Raw genomic sequence first — 9,256 nt, forward strand, 5'->3', positions numbered from 1 at the left:
CATAACGTATGCAAATAGCAAGTTGCTCTTTGTGAGATGCATCACTAGACTCATCAGCTAGGATTCCATAGTGCTCATCACCAAGATCTTCAATAATTTGTTTTGTAGTTAGTACAGCACAACATTGAATAATCTGTTTTTGTATCGTTGGACTAGTCAATATGCAGTTTCCAGGAGCATTGTGCAAAACAATCTTATCAACTTCTTCATCATTTTCTGCAAGCCATTTTATAAGTTCAAGAAAGTTCCCCCTATTACTAGATTCTTCACTCTCATCATGTCCACGAAATGCCAATCCTTGGTTCAAAAGAAACCTCAAGCATCTAAGTGAATAGGTTAGCCTAGCCTTGTAAAGACGCATATCCTCTTTAGACACCCTCACAATGATATTATCAATTGCCGTTTGAGGTGTCACAAATGAATTATACTTCTCTTGAGCTTGGTTGTGAATGCTACCAATACCACCTACATGCTTGTCCAATGCATCAGGTTTGTTCCAATTTCTCCAACCATTTTTAACAAAGGCATCACCCCTAGGCCCCCCATTAGTTTTCTCTCTGAACAAATAACACACAAAGCAATACGCCGCTTCCTTTGAGACACTATATTCTAGCTAACTATACTTTTCAAACCAAACAAAACTAAAGTGTCGGTTTTTACCATAGATTTTCCTGACTTCAAAAGCATGTCCATATGGACGACATGCTGTTTTTGCAATATATCTTCTCCGAACACTATCTTGATCATTAAAATCATACTCTGAAATAGGAGTTCTTTTTGGTGGATCACCTGAAAAGACATGTGCACTTGGTTGTTGAGGTGATGGAAGACTTGGTGTTGCCTCTTCGATTTCAGTATCCGAATGGATAGGAGATGGGGAATTTGGACACCCCGCATTTTCAATATCTTCATTGTGATGTTCAGTAGCAATCTTCCTCACTTTCTCTTCATGTTTTTTAAAAAGATCCAGAATGGCACTTTTCCTCTTCATGTTCTGCTTTGCAAGTTGCAATTGCAAGTCTGCAATTATATCCAATGTGAGTGCGTGATTATATCTTCACAGAGGCTGCAATGAGAAATCCTACACGCTACAGCCAGAGAAAAAACGGAAGACCTAAAAATCTGTTCCCAGTGTGCTTACCAAACAGAGGAGGGGATCTGTACCGACCGGCTGAGGCCTGAGACTGAGAGGAAGGGGGGCGAGCACGGCGACCGGCGGGAGGAGGGGACTGCGGGTGCGGCGACCGGCGGGAGAAGGGGAGCTGCGGGCGCGGCAGCCACGGGAGGAGGGCAGGCAGCAGTGAGGGGAGGGACGAGCAGGCGGCCGACGGGAGGGGAGCTGGGGAGGGGAGAGCACGGCAGACGGCGAGAGGAGGGGAGGGGCGAGCGCGGCGGCCGGCGAGAGGAGGGGAGGGGCGAGCGCGGCGGCCGGCGACAGGAGGGAAGGGCCGAGCGCGGCGGCCGCGGGAGGAGGGGACAGGGGAGGGGCGAGCGTGGGGCGACCGGGCAGTAGTGCGACGGGGCGAGACGAGAGGGCAAGCGACGGCTTGGTCAACGTCTATTTTTTAATAGATAATAAAAAAAATATTCCAGATTCTGGGTGGGCCACGGCCCACCATGCCTATACGCTGGATCCGCCAGTGTAGATCAATGGCTCACGCAGTAGCAATCCTGAATTTCAATACGTTCCTAGAGAAAGCTAAGTTGAAAGATGATGGAAGCAACTTTGTACACTGGGCTCATAATCTAAAGTTGCTCCTGCAAGCTGGGAAGAAGGATTATGTCCTTAATGCTGCTCTAGGAGATGAACCACCAGCTACGTCTGGGCAAGATGTTTTGAACGCCTGGTTAACACGTAAGGTGGACTACTGAGTAGTTCAATGTGCAGTCTTGTATGGCTTAGAACCGGGACTTCAACGTCGCTTTGAGCGTCATGGAGCATATGAGATGTTCCAGGAGTTGAAGTTTATCTTTCAGAAGAACGCCCGGATCAATAGGTATGAGACCTCCGATAAATTATATGCTTGCAAGATGGAGGAGAATTCGTCTATCAGTGAACATGTGCTCAAAATGTCTGGGTACTCAAACCGTCTAGCTGAGCTGGGGATTGAACTCCTGCAAGAGGCTATCACTGACAGAATTCTTCAATCACTTCCACCTAGCTATAAGAGCTTTGTGTTGAACTATAACATGCAAGGGATGAACAAGTTACCCGGCGAGTTATTCGCGATGCTGAAAGTCGCAGAGTCAGAACTCCGAAAAGAGCATCAAGTGTTGATGGTCAATAAGACCACTGGTTTCAAGAGAAACGGCAAAGGCAAGAAGGATAACTCCAAGAAGAGCGGCAAGCCTGTTGCCAATCTGACGAAGAAACCCAAGGCTGGACCCTAAGCGTGAAATAGAGTGTTATTATTGCAAGGGAATGGGTCACTGGAAGCGCAACTGCCCCAAGTATTTGGCTGATAAGAAGGCGGCCAAGGAAAAATCAGGTATATTTGATATACATGTTATTGATGTGTACTTAACCAACTCCCGTAGTAGTGTCTGGGTATTTGATACCGGTTTTGTTGCTCATATTTGCAACTCGAAGCAGGAACTGTGAAATAAACGAAGGCTGGCGAAGGATGAAGTGACTATGCATGTGGGAAATGGTTCCAAGGTTGATGCAATTGCCGTGGGCACAATCTCACTTTAGTTACCATCAGGATTAGTTATGAACTTAAATAATTGTTATTTAGTGCCCGCGTTAAGCATGAACATTATATCTGGATCTTGTTTATTGCGAGACGGTTACTCGTTTAAGTTAGAGAATAATGGTTGTTCTATTTCTATGATTAATATCTTTTATGGTCATGCACCCAATGTGAGAGGATTGTTCATATTGAATCTTGATAGCGATGATACACATATACATAACATTGAGACCAAAATATGTAGAGTTAACAATGATAGCGCCATGTTTCTGTGGCACAGCCGCTTAGGTTATATTGGTGTAAAGCGCGTGAAGAAACTCCATTCCGATGGGCTTTTGTAGTCACTTGATTTTGAAGCACTTGACACGTGTGAACCATGCCTCATGGGCAAGATGACTAAGACTCCATTCTCCGGAACAATGGAGCGTGCAAGTGACTTGTTGGAAATCATACATACCGATGTATGCGGTCCAATGAGTGTGGAGGCGCGTGGCAGATATTGTTATTTTCTCATCTTCATTGACGATTTGAGTAGGTATGGATATATCTACTTGATGAAGCACAAGTATGAAACGTTTGAGAAGTTCAAGCAATTTCAGAGTGAAGTTGAAAATCATCTTAACAAAAAGATCAAGTTCCTACGTTCTGATCGTGGGGGTGAGTATGTGAGTTTCGAGTTTGGTGCTCACTTAAGACAATGTGGAATTGTTTCACCGTTGACACCGCCTAGAACACCACATCGTAATGGTGTGTCCGAACATCGTAACCGTACTTTGTTAGAAATGGTGCGATCTATGATGTCTCTTACTGATTTGTCGTTATCGTTTTGGGGTTATGCATTAGAGACAGCTACATTCACTTTAAATAGGGCACCATCAAAATCCGTCGAGACGACACCATACAAGCAGTGGTATGGAAAAAGACCAAAGTTGTCGTTTCGTAAAGTTTGGGGATGTGATGCTTATGTCAAAAATCTTCAGCCTGAAAAGCTTGAACCCAAAGCGGAAAAGTGCATCTTCATAGGTTACCCAAAGGAGACAGTTGGGTACACCTTCTATCTCAAATTCGAGGGCAAAGTGTTTGTTGCTAAGAACGGAGCTTTTCTTGAGAAGGAGTTTCTCTCAAAAGAATTGAGTGGGAGGAAGATAGAACTTGATGAGGTTGTCGAACCTCTAATCCCTCTAGATGGTGGCGCAGGGCAAGGGGAAACCTCTATCAAAGCGATACCGGTTGAGGAGGAAGTTAATGATGATGATCATCAAACTTTGGATCAAGTTCCTGTCGGACCTCGTAGGTCGATAAGATCACGTATTGCTCCTGAGTGGTACGGTAATCCAGTCTTATCAATCATGTTGTTAGACAACAATGAACCTTCGAATTATGAAGAAGCAATGGTGGGCCCGGATTCCAACAAATGGCTGGCGGCCATGAATTCCGAGATAGGATCTATGTACGAAAACAAAGTGTGGACTTTGGGAGTCTTACCTGAAGGCCGCAAGGCTATTCGGAACAAATGGATCTTTAAGAAGAAGACGGACGTGGACGGTAATGTGACCGTTTATAAGCTCAACTTGTGGCAAAGGGTTTTTCCAAAGTTCAAGGAGTTGACTACGATGATACGTTCTCACCGGTAGCGATTCTTAAATCCGTCCGAATCATGTTAGCAATAGCTGCATTTTTTGATTATGAAATCTGGCAGATGGATGTCAAAACGGCGTTCCTTAACGGTTTTCTGAAGGAAGAGTTGTATATGATGCAACCCGAAGGTATTGTCGATCCAAAGAATGCTAACAAAGTATGCAAGCTCTAGCGATCCATTTATGAACTCGTGCAAGCATCTCGGAGTTGGAATAAGCGCTTTGATGAGGTGATCAAAGCATTTGGGTTTATACAAGTGGTTGGAGAATCTTGTATTTACAAGAAAGTGAGTGGGAGCTCTGTGGCGTTTCTAATATTATATGTGGATGACATATTGCTGATTGGAAACAATGTGGAGTTTTTGGAGAGCGTAAAGGATTACTTGAATAAAAGTTTCTCAATGAAGGACCTAGGAGAAGTTGCTTACATTCTAGGCATTAAGATCCATAGGGATAGATCGAGATGCCTGATAGGACTTTCACGAAGCAGATACCTTGATAAAGTTTTGAAGAAGTTCAAAATGGAACAGTCCAAGAAGGGGTTCTTGCCAGTGTTACAAGGTATAAAATTGAGTAAAACTCAATGCCTAGCAACTGCGGAAGATAGAGAACAAATGAGTTTCGTCCCCTATGCTTCAGCCATAGGTTCTATCATGCATGCAATATTGTGCACTAGACCGGATGTCAGCCTGGCCATAAGTATGGCAGGCAGATTTCAAAGTAATCCAGGAGTGGATCACTAGACGATGGTCAAGAATATTCTGAAGTACCTGAAAAGGACTAAGGAAATGTTTCTCCTTTATGGAGGTGACGAAGAGCTCGTCGTAAAGGGTTATGTCGACACAAGCTTTGACACTGATCCGGATGACTCTAAGTCTCAAACCGGATACGTATTTATTCTCAATGGGGGTGCGGTAAGCTGGTGTAGTTCCAAGCAAAGCGTCGTAGCAGATTCTACATGTGAAGCGGAGTACATGGTTGCCTCGGAGGCAGCTAAGGAGGTTGTCTGGATGAAGCAGTTCATGACGGATCTTGGAGTTGTGCCGAGCGCACTAAATCCAATAACTCTGTTCTGTGACAACACTGGTGCCATTGCTTTAGCAAAGGAACCAAGGTTTCACAAGAAGACCAGACACATCAAGACGCTTCAACCTCATCCACGACTACGTCGAAGGAGAGGACGTAAATATTTGCAAAGTGCACACGGATCTGAATGTAGCAAATTCGCTGACTAAACCTCTTCCACGGGCAAAACATGATCAACACTAGAATTGTATGGGTGTTAGATTTATTACAATGTAAATAACATGGCGATGTGAGGACTAGATTAATGACTCTAGTGCAAGTGGGAGACAATTGGAAATATGCCCTAGAGGCAATGATAAAATAGTTATTATTATATTTCCTGTTTCAAGATAATCGTTTATTATCCATGCTATAATTGTATTGAATGAAAACATAGATACATGTGTGGATACATAGACAAAACAATGTCCCTAGCAAGCCTCCAGTTGGATAGCCAGTTGATCAAAGATAGTCAGGGTCTTCTGATTATGAACAAGGTGTTGTTGCTTGATAACTGGATCACGTCATTAGGAGAATCATGTGATGGACTAGACCCAAACTAATAGACGTAGCATATTGACCATGTCATTTTGTTGCTACTGTTTTCTGCGTGTCAAGTATTTGTTCCTATGACCATGAGATCATATAACTCACTGACACCGGAGGAATGCTTTGTGTGTATCAAACGTCGCAACGTAACTGGGTGACTATAAAGATGTTCTACAGGTATCTCCGAAGGTGTTCGTTGAGTTAGTATGGATCGAGACTGGGATTTGTCACTCCGTGTGACGAAGAGGTATCTTGGGGCCCACTCGGTAATACAACATCACACACAAGCCTTGCAAGCAATGTGACTTAGTGTAAGTTGTGGGATCTTGTATTACGGAACGACTAAAGAGACTTTCCGGTAAACGAGATTGAAATAGGTATGCGGATACTAACGATCGAATCTCGGGCAAGTAACATACCGAAGGACAAAGGGAATGACATACGGGATTATATTGAAATTAGTTATTATTATATTTCTTAGTTCATGATAATCGTTTATTATCCATGCTATAATTGTATTGATTGGAAACACAATACATGTGTGGATACATAGACAAAACAATGTCCCTAGCAAGCCTCTAGTTGGCTAGCCAGTTGATCAAGGATGGTCAAGGTTTTCTGACCATATGCAAGTCTTGTCACTTGATAACTGGATCACATCATTAGGAGAATCGTGTGATGGACTAGACCCAAACTATAAACGTAGCATGTGATCGTGTCATTTTGTTGCTATTATTTTCTGCGTGTCAAGTATTTATTCCTATGACCATGAGATCATATAACTCACTGACACCGGTGGAATACCTTGTGTGTATCAAACGTCGCAACGTAATTGGGTGACTATAAAGGTGCTCTACATGTATCTCTGAAGGTGTCCGTTGAGTTAGTATGGATGAAGACTGGGATTTTTCATTCCGTATGATGGAGAGGTATCTCGGGGCCCACTCGGTAATACAACATCACAAATAAGCCTTGCAAGCAATGTGACTAAGTGTAAGTCATGGGATCTTGTATTACGGAACGAGTAAAGAAACTTTCCGGTAACGATATTGAAATAGGTATACGGATACCGACAATCGAATCTCGGGCAAGTAACATACCGAAGGACAAAGGGAATGACATACGAGATTATATGAATCCTTGGCACAAAGGTTCAACCGATAAGATCTTCGGAGAATATGTAGGATCCAATATGGGCATCCAGGTCCCGCTATTGGATATTGACCGAGGAGTGTCTCGGCTCATGTCTACATAGTTCTCGAACCCGCAGGTTCTGCACACTTAAGGTTCGATGATGTTTTAGTATAGTTGAGTTATATGTGTGGTTACCGAAAGTTGTTCGTAGTCCCGGATGAGATCACGGACGTCACGAGGGTTTCCGGAATGGTCCAGAAACGAATATTGATATGTAGGATGGTTTCATTTGGTCACTGGAAAGTTTCGGGCATTACCGACAGTGTACCGGGTGTGACGAATGGGTTCCGGGTATTCACCGGGAGGGGCCCACCCACCCAGGAGTGAGCCCAGTGACCCTAGGGTGGCGCACCAGCCCTTAGTCCGCTAGTGAGGCCAGCCAAATAGGGCCATGGCGCCACAAGTGGAAAAACACCAAAGGAAAAAAAGGAAAGAGGGAGGTGGGAATGAAGGAGTGGACTCCTTCCCCCAAACCAAATTGGGGTTGGAGTCCACCTCCTCCTTCGGCCAGCGCCCTTGGGGCTCCCTTGATCCCCAAGGCTAGCCCGTCCCCTCCTCCTATATATACTGGTGGTTTTAGGGCTTTTGAGACACAACTTTGCCACGTGCAACTCAAACCTATACCACGTGGTTTTACCTCTAGATCGGATTTCTGCGGAGCTCGGGCGGAGCCCTGCAGGAGTAGATCATCACCACCACTGGATCGTCGCCATGCTGCCGGAGAACTCATCTACTTCTCCGTCTCTCTTGCTGGATCAAGAAGGCCGAGATCGTCATCGAGCTGTACGTGTGTTGAACACGGAGGTGCCGTCCGTTCGGCGCTAGATCGGAACGGATCGTGGGACGACGGTGATTTGAATCATGAAGCTGTACCACTACATCAACCCCGTTTCTTAATGCTTCCCGCTTAGCAATCTACAAGGGTACGTAGATCTAATCTCCTACATAGATGGACTTCACCATGATAGGTCTTCGTGTGCGTAGGAATTTTTTTGTTTCCCATGCTACGTTCCCCAACACCGGCTTCCCGTATTTGGTCAATTAGATGTCTGTCCGCTTCTATAACACGACATTGGGACCTCAATTTGTGCACGTCATTGGGACTAGAAAGATAATGATAATGATTGGTTATAACCTTTTGTACTCTCCAAACCCCCTCTCTGCTAAAAATGAACCGAATACGGGCATTAGAATTCATCCTTGTAGTGTCCTTCGACAATACAGTTTCTGGACGGCCTTGGTTACTGCAAACAATATATTTTTGATATATGCTACCATCATGTCGATGCTTTTTTTGGTTCTTTATAATACTAAATCCAACTTTACCGGCATATGTGGTGTACATGTCATAAGCCCCTGTCTCTGAATCGAAAGTGTTTCGAACTTCAAGAACAATCAACTTTGCCCATCTTTATTAACCTGTGGTGTGCAAAGTTCAAAGTTACTCCCTTTGTATCATAATATAAGAGCATTTTTTACACTAGTGTAGTGTCAAAAACGTTCTTATATTATGGGACGGAGGGAGTAAAATTTATATTAGCACAATGTAATGCAAAGATAATTGTTTTCTCAAATTTGATCCGGGAGACCGCTGCACCTGTAGTGTTTGCTCCCCGTCGGCTCCATGACCATCAGTAACCTTGTCATCGTGATGGCCTTCTTTTGACATGACTTGCGGCAGCGGCAAGTCCATGGTGCATGTCGTGGCCTCTGACATCATGGACGACGAACAGTACAAGTTGTAGGAGTGACTGTTCTTATCAAGAAGGTTTACGTGGTACAAGTTAGACGTAGAACCACCGTGTCCGTCCATGGAGGCGACGGTGTCAAATTCTGGCATGGCTACTGTTGGGTAATGTAGCATAAATTCAAAATTTTCCTACGCATATTCAGATCTTGCTATGGAGAGACCAGCAATGAGAGAGGGGTAAGAGCATCTTCATACCTTTGAAGATCGCTAAGCGGAAGCATTGCTAGAACACGGTTGATGGAGTCGTACTCGCAGCAATTCCGATCTAGTGCCGAACTACGGCACCTCCGCGTTCAACACACGTGCAGCCCGATGACGTCTCCCGCACCTTGATTCAGCAAGGAGGAGGGAGAGGTTGGGGAAGAACT

This window comes from Hordeum vulgare, chromosome 6H (genome assembly GCF_904849725.1).
Source record: "Hordeum vulgare subsp. vulgare chromosome 6H, MorexV3_pseudomolecules_assembly, whole genome shotgun sequence".
Taxonomy (NCBI): domain Eukaryota; kingdom Viridiplantae; phylum Streptophyta; class Magnoliopsida; order Poales; family Poaceae; genus Hordeum; species Hordeum vulgare.